The sequence below is a fragment of the Protopterus annectens genome, chromosome 5.part0 (assembly GCF_019279795.1).
Source record: "Protopterus annectens isolate FY-2018-M chromosome 5.part0, PAN1.0, whole genome shotgun sequence".
NCBI lineage: Eukaryota > Metazoa > Chordata > Ceratodontiformes > Protopteridae > Protopterus > Protopterus annectens.
In genome coordinates, this window is record NC_056735.1 from 1,288,249,138 (window position 1) to 1,288,265,536 (window position 16,399).

Genomic DNA, 16,399 nt, shown 5'->3' on the forward strand with positions numbered 1-16,399 from the left:
ATGGGGTATGTATGGACATTGTGACTGTGTGTGGGGAAGGGAAGGATAAATGTGGGATGTGAACCAATGGCACAGCTTCAGCCCCTCCCTGTGCCTCACCATACCTGTCATCATTGTCAGAGTCTGTATGGACACTAACGTCAGTTTGCCTGCATGAGGGACACTGATTCACCTCGCCACCTGTGAGGGGAAAACGATAAATGTAATTTAAGACCTGTACATTATTCCTTAACTCTGCACACAGACACAGACACACACACACACACACACACACACACACACACACACACACACACACACACACACACACACACACACACACACGCTTACACACACACACACTTACAGGTGAGGTGGCACAAAGATATTACACAGACCTCTTATTACCAAATAGTCAACATGCATGACATATGGCACTCAACAGCATGCACTACAGCTATACTCAATCCTTGTTACCAACATTATACATCTCTGTGATGCAAGAGTTGTGTTAGTAGGTGATGTCCCTTCCCCTGGAGCACACTGCTGCCATGTACACAGTATTGCTGTGCACCTGTACAGCACCCTGGCATGTACTGTGCACCATATTTCACAAGTGTACACACCATTGCTGAATGTGTATATGTGTGGCAGCTATGTTTGCTCTGTTGCTCACAGCCCCTGTGCGTTTTACACATACCTGGGATGATATGAGGACTGATGTCAATAGTTAATGCCTTACCTCTGAGTTGCAGATCTCATCATCAGCAGTGCATGTATGAGCAATAAAATCTGATTACACTGAAAACCTTCAAAGCTTAATGTGAATACGAGGAGTATACACACCCTTGTTGACATGCCAGCCTCTTGCATGATATGCAATGGGGCCACAATACTGCATATGTTAATATTACACACACCTGATATGTGACATATGACCTGTGCAATCAAATGCAGTATCAAACAAATGTGTTAGTCATGCAGATGCTGAATGAGATGCATATAATATGTGGGTTGCATATGTGTGCACACCGTGAACACAATGATTTGTTGCAGCCTCTGTTAAGTGAACTACAGCAGTCACTATTCCTGGAAGGGGTATGCTAGCATGGCCCATCTTCACATGCCATTATTTGGTCACTCTGCCCTACAAATGTCCCCCACCTGTGCCAGATTGCAAGGTCAGCTCATGTGCACAGCCCTTGGAGGTCACACATTGCCTTCACTATTGCTGTGGAGTCAGGGTTATGTCTGGCACAATTCATGACCTTGACTGTGTTCAGATACAGCCATTCTTAGCAAGCTTTGGATCTATGCTTCAGTTCAATGTTGTGCTTCACAATGACACCCCTCCCTATCCTCAGCCTTATTGCAGATGCTTGACAACTATGGGCCACACATGAGTGTTATTTTGCAGTGTTCCAAATTCAGAATGCCATGTCTACCCACCTAGTTCCTGCCAATGAACAGCAAACATAAAGGTGTACACTGGCACCAGCAAGGTAAAAATGGGGATGGTGGGCCTGAGGTGGAGTGAAGTGTTGCTTGTGTACCACATGTATCTTTATTAACTGTCTGTAGGTTTCAGCCTTGGTCTCAGTACACCATTACACATTGCAACACATGCCTTTGGGAGACTTCATGTTATGCATATGCTACCTGTAGAGAGGCCTGGATGATGTTTCCTGTGGAACAACTCTTCCATCTGATTACCCTAACCCATAGGCCACACTTATGCAGATTCCAGGTGATTGTCAGCACAGGTACTGTACAGGCAGTACTTGCTAGAAATTCCTGCAAGTCCCTCAGTGTTGCTGCATGCTTCTGGGAAGCTTCCATGACCAGTTTGCAACGTGTTGTCATCTGTCTTGGATGGGCATCTGTTTATTTTCTACATTAATGTTGTTCCCATACTTCATACACAAATACATGAATGTCTGCACTGTTTGCCATGGTATATGCAATGGTGAGGTAAGGCTACTTCTCCCACTCCTGAGTGCTTCCTTTCGGATATGGGATACATTCCATGGTTTGTAAGATGTGTGCATGCCATGGCTGCCTCTGTTGCAAGTGAGTGGGCAAATGTCATGGACATACTTCTTGGACAGCAGACCATTACTTGATGTGACTTTGAGGCCCTGTACATGATGGAAGGTGTGGACTCAAGAAGAATGAATGCTGTCAGTACCTCACAAACTGTTTCCACAATATGTTATTTGGAGTGTGGACACATATGCTTCCAGTGTTTGTTAAGGTATGTATTCCCCATATTTGTTGTCCTAACATAGGATTCCATATTACACATTCATTGTTCATGTTAGGATCACATTACAGGTTGTAAAAGGTGTGGAATGTGGTATTGTGATTTGCTGTTGTTTAGATCAGGAACAGTTGCCATTGTAATAGTGGTGTATACACTGTTGTAGCCACTGTACAAGGATAATGCTTCATACATGTCAATACTGTAGGCCATTTGTCCCACCACTATGTTTATCTCTGTCCACACATCTTGCACTGGCAGGTTGTTAGGTAAACTGCAGGACTCTTACATAACCTTCAGATATGCCACCATGGTGACCACTGTGATGCAGTGCAGTTAACAGCAAGAATAAGTGAACATGTACAGCATGCATTATGGGTAGGTGTGTTAAATGTGGGCATGGCAAATATCATGTTCATAACATGGCCGGTGTATTGGCAAACCTGAACAAAACAACTTCATACTCACCAGCTACAGACTACTGCCCCAGTTGTATACCCAGAGGGACCTACATAGTTGTGTGAGAGACATAATGTCAGTAGCCACACCTGTGGCATTAGTACAGGGTGGGCGCAGCATTTCAGCATTTCAGTACATCAACAGTAAAAACCCACAATACTAGAGATTATGCACATCTGTTCATTACTACACTGCAGCAACAGACTATCTTATCTGACATATGCATGTAGATACTTTACAGATGAAGATGGATAAGCAACAGTGGTCTACTAATATGCCCTGGGGCATTACCTGCATGCTCCTCATCCATTGTGTGGGTGGCACCCACCTCCACGATGCTATCTTCAATTTGCTGGCTTGGCTGGCAGGTGGGTGCCCCAAGGCTGGCGAGGAGCTCCTCAGCATGCATTAGTATGACCCCCACCTGTGGCTTGTCACTCCTAACAGCAGCAGCACGCTGACAGGTGTGACAGATCAGATCGGTGCACCGATGCCGCACCTGCTCATAACTGTGGTTATGCAGGCCAACATCATTTACACTTACATTTACAGGGTGGTCCTGTCCTGCAGATCATGGGCCCTGCACCCAAATAGGATGCCATGATATAGTATAATGAAGTGTATAATGACATCATTTTCCTGGGGTGTATATGCAGGGAGCCATTCCCGTGATATAGTACCTGGAAGACATAAACAGAAAAATAGGTCAGAGGACCTCATACTGCAAGGATATATAAGTTATTAATTGACATTTCTCCCCCCACCATATCTGCAACAATAATCTAAACACACAAATCAATGGGTATCTTTACACAAAGCCTACTGTTGGGACATATGTCCTATTGTTCAACAAATATTGAAATGTATTTCTATTAATGTTCCAGGTTGAAACACTGCCATTGGTGGCCTGTTGCTATGAATGTAATCTGCATGCCATTGTAATGGCCATTGTGGTTCCATATATGCATGTCTTCTGTTTGCTATGCAACTGCTCCAAAGCTGGTGTTTTAGGTTAATGGGAATATCTATGCATGCTGTTATAACTAATCCTGGACTGTGTTGACTATTACTAATCCACATATGGTCTAAAACTGCAACACCATAGCATGTTTGGGAAGGCTGGTCCCAGTGGACCCACCTCTCCCACCTCATCCGGCCATGGCACTGGGCCCCAGCACATCTGAGACCCACCCTGGGACCTCCTCATCCACTGGTCCTGATCCACTTCGGGTGGAACCGCCACAGGGGATGTGGCTCATCCCCACTGGAAGAGACCATGGACAGGATACTGTCATCCAAATTCAGGTCCGGTGATTGGTGCGTAGCGAGCTCCAAAGGGAGTTTAGAGATATGCTATGCCAACTTGAAGGCCACATGGCATAATTAGAGGGCCCTTCTTGTTCAGCCCCCTGCACAGTCACCTTCAGGGCCATGAAGGTGCAGTGGTGGCTGCCCATGGGTGGGGACCTCCATGAAATAGTAATAGTCAGCACAATCCAGGATTAGTTATAACAGCATGCATATATATTCCCATTATCCCAAACACCAGATTTGGAACAGTTGCATAGCAAACAGAACACATGCATATATATGGAACCACACAGTTGCATAGCATACAGAACACATGCATATATATGGAACCACAGTGGCTATTACAATAGGATGGAGGTTGCATTGATACCAACAGGCCACCAATGATAGTATTTCAACATGGAACATTAATAGAAACACATTTCAATATTTATTGAACAATAGAACATATGTCCCAACAGTAGGTTTGGTATAAACATACACATTGATTTGTGTGATTAGATTATTGTTGCAGATGAAAGTGTGGGAACAAATTTTCAACATTATATTAGCTTAATGTACCGAATTCAGCTCAACCCCAGGACATGCATACTTAATTTGAAAGTTGGTAATAACAATCCATTCTAATGATATTAGATTTTTTGACTCTCGTTATTAGATGTTACTTTTTTTTCTTCATTGATTTTGTTTAACGGATGGAAGCATTCATGTAAATAGTGTATATAGTTTGCAGTATGGGTGTTAGTAGCTTAATTTGGGTATTATTTGTATTTTCTTGCTGTTTTTCTTTATTGTATGAAAAATTGGTAAAATAATAAAGATTTATTATTGAAAAAAAAAAGATTGTTGCAGATATGTTGGGGGGATACATGTCAATTAACAACTTAAATATCATTGCAGTACTCACAACTTTAATGATCATTTCTCTAATCATTACTCTACAGGTATTATTACAATACCATATGGCCTTGTTTGGGCAGTGGTATGTTTGTGTACAGTGTATACTTCAACTGTCTTATAGCCAAATTCTACTTCTTTTACCTGGTAGACCTGTGGAGGGAATGTTTGTTAAAACTACCTGACTGTTTCTACACATATTCCCAGATTCGTATTTGTAACTATGCATATACCTCTCAATCTCTTAATGTACAACATCTGGACAAAGCTTAACAACATGGGTGTACAAGTAGGGACAAATTTTGAGTATTGCTCTTATAAACTTTTAGACAGTTGCTAGAGTAACAGGATTTGTTTTAATATACATTTTCTGAAGGATTTGAAGTTTGACACTCAAATGTATGTTATTATTTGGTGACTACAATCCTGAGATCATCCTACTGATTTCCCAGGAAAAAATAGGAACAGGCCAAAAATATTTGCCAAATATCTGGACATTCTGGGAAAATCTGTAGCAGTTCAGAGGTATGATTATGCATACAGCTTACTACCACTCCCAGGATTCAAACCATGACTGTGTGTGCTAAAAATGCAACAATTTCTGTTTCAGCAGAGTGAGCTATTTAGACACCGCTGTTGGGTCCTTCGGTGTTTTCTTTGTAAGTCTCTCTTGGTTGTACAATCTGACTTTGTAATTACAACAGTCTTATACAGACATTCCTAGACATATTTTTATGTAGCACAGTGTGAGAAAAGTGGTGGACACAACAGTACTATTCTGATATCAGAAGTTGGTGAATGCTTCATGTTAGGCCATACAATACTAGAGTAAATGCTACCAGTCCAGGATTTAAAACTTTATTGCTAAGCAGTTACAGTTTTCTTATCTGAAAGACCTGTGGGGGAAATGTTTGTTAACACAACCTGACTGTTTTTACACATATTCCCAGATTCCTAGTTAATATTATGCACATACCTCTCAATCCCTTAATGCACATACTCTAGACAAAGCTTGACAACATGGGGGTACAAATAGGGACATATTTTGAATATTGCTCTTATAAACTTGGAGAGCTGCTAGAGTAACATGATGTGTTTTAATATACATTTTCTGAAGGATTTGATGCCTGAAAATCAAATGTATGTCATTATTTAGTGACTACAAATCTGGGATCATCCCAGTGATTTGCCAGGGAGACAGACAAACAGGCCAAAAATATGAGTCAATTATTTGGACATTCTGCAAAAATCTGTACAGTTGAGAGGTATGATTATGCATAGAGCTTACTACTACCACTCCCAGGATTTGAACCATGGCTGTGTGTGCTACAAATACAACCATTTGAGTTTCATCAGAGTGAGTTATTTAGAAACTGCTGTCTGGTCCTTCAGTGTTTTATGTCTAAGTCTCTCTTGGTTGTACATTCAGACTGTGTACTTACAGCAGTCGTATACAGACATTCCTAGACATATTTTTTATGTAGCACAGCGTGGGCAACAGTGGTTAACACAACATTTCTATTTAGAGACTATTCAGAGACTGCAACACTAAATGCCATACAATACCAGAGTAAACACAACCAGTCCAGGATTTAGAAATGTATTGCTAGGCAGTTATGGTTTTATTGAAATATCACCTATATGGGACTATTACTGTCATATTGTCTGGTTTATTCAGTAAAATCCATACACAGTTTTTATACTGCCAGGTGACTTTCTACTACTTTATATTTATTTGGTATGACTACTACAAGCAGGATTGTTACTCACCAGCCTCACGATGCAGCCTTCGCAACCTACTGGCATTGGCTTACTGGTTCACAGCCCACTCAGCTGCAGCTGTAAAGGGAATAGAGTAATATTTAAGCATACCTATCCATCACATACACAGGCTGGACTTTGGTAAACAGTTATTGATATGAATACTTACACACTGCTGAAACATCATTCTTCTGCCTTGCTTCTTGGACCCACTGGTCCAAGACCTCCATCTTTCTCCACTTCAAGTCAGCATAGTGGTGCCAGACCTGCTCACCAGTCTGAGGGATACCAGTGGCACTGGTGAGATTCCAGGCGAGACAGTCCCAGGCTTCCACTTTATATTATGAGCCCTGGTACTGGCCCTGCAGCAATATCTCATCATGGTTATTTACCAGGAGTCCTACCATGACCTTGGACTCCTGTATGCTCCAGTGCTGCACTCGGAAGCACATACCCTTGCCAACACCTGCTATACTGCCTACAGTGGGAAGCTGCAACCAGTTATGAGCTATATTTCCACTTGTGGGGTTTAAATATGGCCAATTTCCCAACCTTTGCTGTGATTGGATGGTTTTGAATATGCTGAGCTAAGCTAATCTATGAGCAAACCTGCTTACCTAAGGCTGACAGTGCTTAAAGGGGCAGGTTCAGCATTGCTTAGCAATGGGCAAATCCACTTAGCTGGGCTACTCAGTGCTTAGCAGTCATATTTACACTATGCTTACACCTGGTAAGCAGAGTGCTGCAATGCTTAGCATTGCTTATTTTTTATTTTATAGACTATCTGCTGTATGGGATTGATTCATCATTTATTACATATCAGAAATCTGTTTACTGTCACTGACATCCCCCAATGTGCTTTCATTACATTTATTCTTGTGTGACTTTACTGTATGGGGCACTTGTGTTTATATGTGGGTTTCACAACTTTATTAAACTGAAACCTCACACCTGGACCTACTACAGTACTCCGGTTAACAAATATATGTTATTTCATAGTTAATTATAAAAAAATGTTTATGTACTGCTTTCACATGTAAAATGCAAATTGGTTACAGTGGGGATCAAACCAGGAATGGCTGCGTGCAAAGCGTACACTCTAACCACTACACTATTGCAGCACTGCTTAAGTTGGATGTCTCTTGCTATTTAACTTCTTGTGCTGTTTAAGCTGGATTAAGCATAGCTAAGCAATGGGAACAACCATGCAGCTATGCTTAAACTTTATCGCAGTTATAAAAAAAAATATTTGGTGTGTTTTTTTATTTGTACCCTTCAGAATATCCCTGCTAATGCTAAACCTGCTATTCTATCAACTTTCTGCTTTGGGGGATGATTGTCCCTTATGGCTTTGTCCAGATTCCTTACTCTGACGGTTTGGGATGTGTGCTCTATGTGCTTATGCTAATCCTGTTATTCTAGCAACTTTATAGCTTGGTAGGGACAACTGTCCATTATGGCTTTGTCCAGATTTCTTACCCTGATGGGTTGGGAGTGTTCTGAGCATTCTTGCTCATTTGAAATTACCAAACGGCAATTCTGAAGTGCAGGGGACATGTGTATTGTGAGAGCTCTGCTCTCAGACACATCTCCTGCACTTATGCACAGAACCGTGGTGGTTTACAGCATGGCAGCGAGCCTTCATACATATGCATGGTGCACTGTCGTGCTGTACAGGAATGGTCCCTGCATGGCTCCTTGCTGAATCCTGGGGTTTAACTTTTGGAATTGAAAGGGCACATAGATCCCTGAAAGAACCTTTGAAGAAGGAAAACTTACTACCATATTCAGTTATAGTTAAGTTTATGTCTAGCTTAGAAAAAGATCAAATATTAAAATTGACATGGTCCAGTCCACTTATTAAAATAGGTGAAGATGTACCCAGAGTTGGCAATGATTATTCCAGTAAAGCAATGAGTAAAAGAAAATCCTACTTACCACAGATCAAGCATCTTAAAACTAACAATGCTAAAGCCACATTGGTGTTTTCTGCAAAGATCAAACTATTTCTTTCTGAAGAAAGTAAAATATTTGACACACTGGAAGAGGCATCTACTTTTGTTAACAAAAGTAAAACTTTTCATAATACTGAAGAAATGGATTGGAACAGTCTATCTCTCAAAAGTCAGTGTGAGCTGAATTCCTGGAAAACTACTTGTAAAATTAAAAAGGTTAAAAACAAGTGCTTTTTATTCTCTGATTGTGGTACTTTTATTTTCTGAAACAATGGATTTACCCTTTAAGGAAATATTTGCATTGGACTTTAAACTTCAAAATGTATGGTAATATGTATATTTTATGGTAAAAACCTTTTATGATAAGGACTACGAATGATTAGCTTTACTGCTTTACTATATTTAAAGTGAAAGACCTACCTGGGGATTTAATAAAATCCATGTAGGCATAGTGTAAAGCTGGCATGGAAGGTACCATGGCCATGTATGTGGTACTCCCTCGGCAGTGCACCATGCATGTTAATAAAAGCACATTACTGAGTGAGAGTCATTTAACACTGTTATTGAATCAGTGTAGGGAGTGTGTTACTGTGTCTGGAGATGAGTAACAACCCCCTGCACTGTCAAAGTGCTGGGTATCAATGTATGCATACGTAATAAAAAGCTTTTTTTTTATTTTTATTTTTTGTGTGTTTCGAAGTGCTTAGCAAGGGACATGTGCCAGGCATCTAAAAATAGAAACCAGATACATTTGATTATAAATGCACAGGTCAAGTTTAAGCATAGCTTAGCGTGTTTGCATGGCATGCCATGGTGCTCAGCGGTGTTTAACTATAATACAGAGATATGCAAAAGTATAGTAGTGTTCCTTAAGGCCATGTAGCCTAATGGTTACAGTTACAGCCTTAGGTGCAGGGTTCGAATACAAAGACACATTATTTTGTAAATACACATTATGAGAATTGTGTTGTTAAATCCTGACTATGTTTCGTATGATTACACAGACAGGTTATTAAATTTATTTTGCAAACACACATTTATTAGAAGTACTAGTAAACCATGATTATATTTTGTATGAATACACAGACAGGTTATTAATAATTTATGCTGCAAATACGCAATTATGAGAAGTATGTGTAAACCCTTGATTGAATATTGCATGTATGCACAGACATGTTATTAAGCATTTATGTTGCAAATGAATGTATTTTTAAATCCTGCTTTGGACACACTCAGCTAAGTTCTGCTAAGCACAGCTAATCCTTGACAAACACTGTTTAAATAAGGAATGTTTTAATAGTGCTTAGCTGGTTTGCGCATTGCTAAGCGGTGTGAAGCACTGCTAAGCAATGCCAGTTTAAGCATTGCTCAGCCCAGCTAAGCTGGTTTGTGCACCACTAAACATTAGTAAGCAGTGCCAGTTTAAACACTGCTCATCTGAGCTCAGCAGGTTTGCACGGTGCTAAGCAATGCACCCCAATTTTAAAAATTGCCCAATGGCAACAAAGGGTGGGAAAACAGGCTTATTTACTTGCAACAGGTGGGAATACAGCATACACCTGTTGGAGTTTGAACTTGTCAGGAACTATGGCAGGAGTTGGAGAGGGTTGGTGCTTCTGGGCACAGTGGTGGGGTATTCTGGAGTCCAGGGTCTTGGTTAGATTCCTCATTAAGTACCATGACATCCAGCTGCTGCAGGACCAGTACCAGATTTCCGAGTACAAGTTGGAATCCTGGGACTAGCTGGCATGTGACCTCACTAGTGCAACTGGTATTCCCCACACAGGTGAGCAGGTGCATCATCATTATGATGACCAGAAGTGTAGGAAGTGGGATCTCTTGGCCACCTGGGTCCAAGATGCTCAAGTCAGGAATACCCCAGAAGTTTGTAAGTAATTGTTAACATTGTTTTACCAATACCTAATCTGAATGTGTGATAGACAGGTACTCATAATAGTGTGTTTCTCTCCCGACAGCTGCAGAGGAGAGCGCTCACAACCTAGAGGTCAATGCAGTGCACCTGGCCAGGTTGCACCATGAGTGCAGTGAGTACACATGTATCTTGCAATCTATAGTCATATAAGCAAGTAAGACTAAGTTAGTAACTGCCATTAGGTATATTCAGTTTTGATTGCACTGCAATGAATGTGGTCATAGACCTGCTGGACTGAAACAAGTGAGTAATGCCAAGGACAGTTTAATAAAGATGAAAGCATGAAACCTGATAATGTTAAGGAAATAAAGTTTGTAATGCATTCATTGTGGAATTACAACTGTATTGCAACACCTGCATTTTTTAAATCATTCTGCAATAAAGACATGAAACTATACCAGTAACCACATGAATTCACCCCTAAGAGCTGTGTTGTGCAAAATGTGTGTATTTTGGGCTGTGTTCATTAAATTGAGTATTACATCTGCTCTGCACTAAATACACAAAAGAATATCACTAAGTCACTCAAAGTTAGCTATGAAAGACTGTTTTGCTAAACTGGTGATTTAGAGCTGTACTACAAGATATATGCATTATGATATTTTCTCTACACTACAATTTGAAGCAATACAAGGAATACCAAAGGTATATTGTGTATATCAGGATTGTCTTATGTTAACCATTGTATTTCAGCTACATGTATTCCTGCTCTGAGGTACAGTGTGGCAGCCAAGTATGAAACTATAATAGCTCTAGACTGTAAATATACCATCTGCAACTGTATATGGGTCAGGTAGCCATCCCAGCGCTCTGATATGGTTTGCAGACATCACAGATATCTCCACCCACTAGGGATTTATTGTCTACACCTGCATGCTATATATTAATGTACAGCTCACCTAATATCTGCTGTCATGCATGCATCTCATGCATAGTTGTCCAAATGTCACTGCAATCTCTGCTTTTATTCCCAGGTTATATTTTGCTATCAGTTGAACTCTAGGCATATATCAGTCAATCGATATGCAGCAGTAGCTCAGTTAGATAAATTCTATGTCTGATGTGTATTTTGTCACACACAGGTTGAAATCCAGTGACAAGTACTAGTAAGTATTATTGAATCAGTTATGTGTTGTTAACAGATGTTCTCCCCACAGAAATTACAAGTAAATTGGTGCAGTAGCCATTAGTATGGGTTAATAATCTGTGAATTGAGATGTGACTGACTGTTAACAGCATTGCTCAGGAATGTGATAAGAAAGCAGAAAATAAAAGCAACAAGTACAATACTAATAAAAGTTAATACAATAAATAAAATGTGCAATCTTGGTATGGCTGTATGCCTGGTGTGTCTGTGAATTCCTAATGATGGTCTTACCCAATGCCTGTCAAGGACAGCATGATAGTTGTAAACTCTCTGTGCTGTGCATGATACATGTCTCTCAAGTGTTATGCTGTCATGGACTGTGATCACTGTTGCCTAATCCCTCGGTCACAGATCTATCATCAACATAATTATACCAATACCATAGTCACACTACATTAGTCCACAGTGCACCTTGGTAGCAATATATGTCCCCCTGTCATGAAATAGTCTCCTGTAATTGTGTACCTGTAGGTGTCACAGCTTGGCCCATATTGTCCCATGTGGATAGCTTGACAGGTACGTACGTGCTGAAGAAGCTATAGGGCACAGTTATACATAAAAGAAGGGCAGACCAGTAGAGTATTTAATCATACTGTTTCAAACTATATAGCCTATACTGGTATTAATGGATTGTATTCCCCCCACCCCATATGTTCATTATAATTTATTATTGTTATACATCAGTTATGGTATAGTATTAACAACTGTTGTTCTCAAAATATTTTGTTTGGCCTTGTGTTTTATTATTGTTATGTATTACAATGGTTACATACTAACATATCTTATTGAATTACCTACGTTGCTCTCCTTATGCTGTGACTGTTACTGGCATGTTGTTACTATACTGACCATTATCACACTTATTGTTGTATGCCCTATACTATGTAATGTTATGTTATTGGGTTATTTGCAATGTTCTGGCATGCTGTTATAACTTACTGAATGCAATGCTCATTACTAACCTATGCACTTTAAAATACCTCAGCACCATAGCTTGACTGGGTATGCTGGTTCCTGGTGATCCATCTACCCTACCATAGCCACCCGTGGCACCAGGACCCAGCACGTCTGGGACCCAAGTCGGTAGTGCCCCCTCAAGTGGCCCTGCACTACCTATGACCAGTATTGGACAGAGACTTCCTCTTGTCCCACATTGCTGTTAGCTCTCTGCAGGTAGGCCAGTAGCCCTCTCTATTCCTTTGCATACATGCAGCAGGTCCATACATATGCTACCATAGTTTAATACCCCATACATTTGTTGTACAGAAGAGAGACTTACCTTGTGAATGCAGCAGTTTGGATAACAGTGCTTCAGGGCTGACTGTATCTGATGCATGCAGTACACAACCAATACACAGTAAGGTACAGGTTGTGTGGTGTGGCTGGCATCCATTTTATTATGTATGTGAGTTGGAGTGAGATGTCTGTCCCTAGGGCTCTAGGTTGTCAGTGCTTGTCCTATGCGCTTCCTCTTTGCCAAGGCCAGGCCATACTGGGCATACCTACATCTGCCTACGGGGAGAGGCTCAGGGGGTTCCTCCTCTGAGTCCCCCTGGGGGTGAGGCTGTGGGGACCTTGGCACTGGTGGGGGGCTGTGTGTCCCTTCCTGTGATGATCCTGCCACAGCTGTTTCCACAGGATCATATTGTGTAGCATGGCACATACTGTGAACATCTGTGCATATGTGGCTGGAGAGTACTGCAGGGCTCCACCAGATATATCAAGGCAGCAGAACCGTGACTTCAGCAGCCCAAACACATGCTCTATGATGTTCCTAGTTTGTGAGTGTGCCTCATTATGGAGTTCTTTGGTAGGTGTGTGTACATTTCTGATGGGTGTCATCATCCACTGTTCCAGTGCATAGCCAGCATCCCCGAGTAGATGGGGCAGTTGATGGTGTGATACCCCTTATGGTTGATGTAGACTGTACCCTCTTTACTGGGTGGTGCTTTGATGTGTACATGAGTGCAGTCTATGGCACCCAGTACCTCAGGGTAGTGTGCTACATGGTAGGAGAGACACATACTGTTGGCCCTCTCCTCAGGGGTATAGGGTAAATAAATGTGCTCACTAGCATGTGTTTGCATGGCAGCCAGGAACTGGTGGAGTTCCCTGGATGCAGATGCCCATTAGACCCCCATCATGTCCTCAGTTGGTCTTTGGAAAGTACCTGTAGCTAGTATTCTAAGGGCTACACATACCTTTTTTTCCACTGGGATGTGTTCCCCTCTGTTGGCTCTGGGTCTGAGTTGAGGGTGACAAAGCTCAGTGAGTTCTTGTAGTATGTCCCTGTCCACCCTGTAGTGCTCTGCAATCTCCAGCTCATGTAGCTCCTGAAAGGTTATCCTAGGACTAAACACTCTTCTCCTTCTCAGTCTAGGCCTATTGTCAGCAGCAGCAGCAGCACTGACCTCAGCCTCTAGCATATACAGATATAGCAGAGCAGTAACAGCCCCAAACATTCTGTCAGTTAAAATTCCCAATTCTGTACTCCAATGGTGCAGAGTATGTGGGAAAAATCAGATTGAAGGGTGTACGCATACTTTATATTGGTGTGCTGCAGATGCAGCCTGTGTGATTGGCTAACTATGATGCATTCCACCTGCCAGGTATATCATTGAGGGGTTTGCACGGCCCAGTGTCATTGGAACAGGGCTTATCAGTAATTTATACATGATTGTCTTTCCCAGGCTATTTCCTTTTTTTAAAAAACTGCCTTGCCTGCTAAGCACTGCGGAGCAGTGCACAAACCCACGATGCTGGTGTTAACAGTGTTCAGCAGTCTGGACACACCCCCATGCATGGACACGCTCAGCATAGCTTAATCCAGCTAAAATATATGCCCCACAGCTAAACAAAGCTTAGCAGCACTGGACACACTTCCCTGCTTAGCTGAGTACAAATGGGTGCCACTGAGCTCTAATCTGCTTAAACGTATAGTGACACACCCCCTTTTCATGTCAGCTAGCTCTTCTGTAGACACCAACAGGGTTCTGGGGCTACACAGGTTTTATCTACGGACACAGTGGCCCATTTTTGCTATTGAGTAACCCCAGTTCATTTGCATACATATCCCTGCACAGAACCTAGATACTTCACTATTCCAGGACCTGCCTCCTTAGCAACCACAGACATCTATCATTGTACATACTGCACGCAGGCCTCTATAATGCAATATTCTTACATATGACAATTTTTTACTTTTCATGAGTTTTAATATTCTTATTTTGCATAACAGCATGTTTGAGCATTGCTGCGCAGCGCACAAATGTAATATGGGTATTAAAACAAACTTATATTTCATTATTTTGCTTTATTTTTTGGAAACACAGAGCATAGTTTTGCACTGCACATATCTGTGCCTACTATCATATTTCTGACCTTCTACTTGGGCTTTTACAGCCCCTATTCAATTTTTACATTTCTGTACACGGAAATATTCCATGTACACTTCACGGGTTCTGCACGGATACCTCTCTGCTTCTTGGATCACACTACACCCTCATTTGCATGCACTTCTCCTGCTTATGAGGTGATTTGCATGCCATGAACATTTCTGTGTCCAGACACTAATGCACGCCCCTCTGCTGTGTTTACTGGATCGCAGGCCACTAAATTCCGTGCTAGCTCCATGCCACTCTGCCTCCACAGAAAATCATTCCAAGTAGGCTTTACTGAATTCGTCCCACAATATATTTCATTTAACTAAATTTATAAATATATCTATGAATGTTAAACAAATATTTCTTGCAAGAGTCCAACAATTGTGGACGATAACGCAACGTGGAATAGAAGGCGTTTATGTGTTTCTTTGTCAACTGTGGTTTGGAATAAATTATCAACTCTTAAAGTTTGGCAAGTTCGTTTTTTATCTCTCCAAGCTATCTGCACTCTTGTTTTTGGATTACTGTTTTTTGTGAGTGCTTCCGATAACTTGGTTCTTGCAAGAGAATGTCATTAAATTATAAGCAATAGAATTGATAACTTTAAGATTATAAAATTTAAGAATTTTATTTTATTTGTTTAACTTTGCTTAGTATGTATATTTCTGGGTAACTGAATGGCAAATGAAAGCAATATGCTAATTAGAAGTGTTAAAGAGCTGCTGATTTTGTTTTCTTTGTTCCTGTGTAACACTTTCCTCTCACAGGTTATGAAGGAAATAACACTTAAAAAGCTTCAGAAGAAAAGAATGTTCCAGTTGTGTCAGAATGCCAGATTTTGCTGGTCTTGTTTCCTGCCTTGAGCTGTTCTGAAGGAAATTTAGGGCAAAGTTCATCACTGATGTCTGTGAAAACAGAAAGGAACTCTTTTTCTTGCTAGTCAGACTTTCCCGGTCAACAAAAGTTAAATAAAATAAAATAAAATAAAATAAACAAAATAAAGTATATATGTGAGAAATCTACTCAAAACAATATCTTTTTCTTCTTTTTTTCTTAGAAGTGAAGAATTGGTAAAACAAAAGCTATAGTAATGGTTTAAATTGAGCTGTTGCCGACATATAATTTGCTTACAATTTGCTGAATATTAATAGCTTATGCTGTAGTATTAACTCAAACTGTACATAGTAAAGTCAGATGTTTGTTACCAATTAAGACACTTTAAAAGAATTAGCAAGAATGAGAAACTTACAGAGTAAGTAAGCAGCTACTATGTGAGCTGTCATTTTCACATGCTGTGATCAAATTCTAATGTCA